We start from the raw sequence: 1,393 nt of genomic DNA on the forward strand, positions 1-1,393 counted from the left end.
TTAATATTTAATCTAGACATTAGTTTAGCTCTTAGTTTTTCTCCAAACAATCAAACATCTTCACCTTAGATTTACGTAGTAACTTTAGATAACGGTATATCGATTCATAAGTCCCTGTGGGATCGATATCTTTTAAAACTACGCGATAGAACTGTGCACTTGCAGTTTGTATCCCATTCTCGACTCACCCAGTCGAGCGATCAAGTTTTTGGCGCCGTTGCCGGGGATTTTTATTCAATCGATATCGTAACTCTTCCGTTACGCTGTAGAGACTAAGGTTTCTTTTTCTTCTATTTTCTTTCTTTCGTTGATTTGTATGCCACGCACTCGCTCTCAAGGCGAACCGCTCTATTTACGAATCAACGATATCGAACTATATCTCCGAGTCTTACAACGAATTCGGGAATATCGTGCTGAAAACAATCTCCCTCCTATAGACCTTCCTGATCTCAAAGATTTTCCTTCTTTAACCGAGATGGCAGAACCAGCTCGTGCTCTTAGAGATTACGCCGCTCCATCGCAAGATGAATCGCATTCAAGTATTGCTCCGCCCGCAATCGAAGCAAACAACTTTGAACTTAAACCTTCGTTGTTGCAGGCTGTGCAACAGAACCAATTCTCTGGAAATCTTACCGAAGATCCAAACCTTCATTTGTCCGTATTTGTCCAATACGCTGATACTGTTAAAGCTAATGGTGTCACTTCAGAGGCAATTCGACTTCGTCTTTTTCCTTTCTCATTAAGAGATAGCGCTAGAAGATGGCTTCAATCTCTTCCTTCCAACTCAGTCACCACATGGAACGAGTTGAAGAAATTTTTTCTTGCCCGATATTTTCCACCAAGCAAAACAGCTATGTTAAGAGCCCAGATAAACGGATTTAAACAGAAAGACAACGAGTCTCTTTTCGAAGCATGGGAAAGATACAAAGACATGATGAGACTTTGCCCACACCATGGTTTGGAAGACTGGTTAGTAATTCACACATTTTATAATGGTCTCTTATACAACACAAGGTTAACAATAGACGCCGCTGCAGGTGGTGCACTAATGAACAAACCTTATGCTGATGCTTACCAGCTTATCGAGAGCATGGCCCAAAACCACTATCAGTGGGGAACCGAACGAACAACAGTGGAAAAACCTCAACCGAAAACTGGCATGTACGAGATAAGTAACCTTGATCACGTCAATGCAAAAGTGGATGCTTTGGTCCAGAAGATTGAAAGTTTAAACGTATCACCTCCAGCAGCCGTGGTTGCTATAACTCAGAATTGCGAGGTCTGTGGAATCCAAGGCCACACTCCTGCGGAATGTCAACTCTTGACTGGAATCCAAACAGAGCAAGTAAACTATGCTCAAGGAAGCCCCTATTCGAATACCTATAACCCAAAT

The 1,393-nt window shown here is 42.0% G+C and overlaps 1 pseudogene; it reads right to left on the reverse strand.

Moving 5' to 3' along the window:
* Positions 1-860: 860 nt before the first annotated feature.
* LOC127077247 (uncharacterized) lies at positions 861-960 on the reverse strand (annotated as a pseudogene).
* Positions 961-1,393: the final 433 nt, after the last annotated feature.

Source organism: Lathyrus oleraceus, chromosome 4 (genome assembly GCF_024323335.1).
Source record: "Lathyrus oleraceus cultivar Zhongwan6 chromosome 4, CAAS_Psat_ZW6_1.0, whole genome shotgun sequence".
Taxonomy (NCBI): Eukaryota; Viridiplantae; Streptophyta; class Magnoliopsida; order Fabales; family Fabaceae; genus Lathyrus; species Lathyrus oleraceus.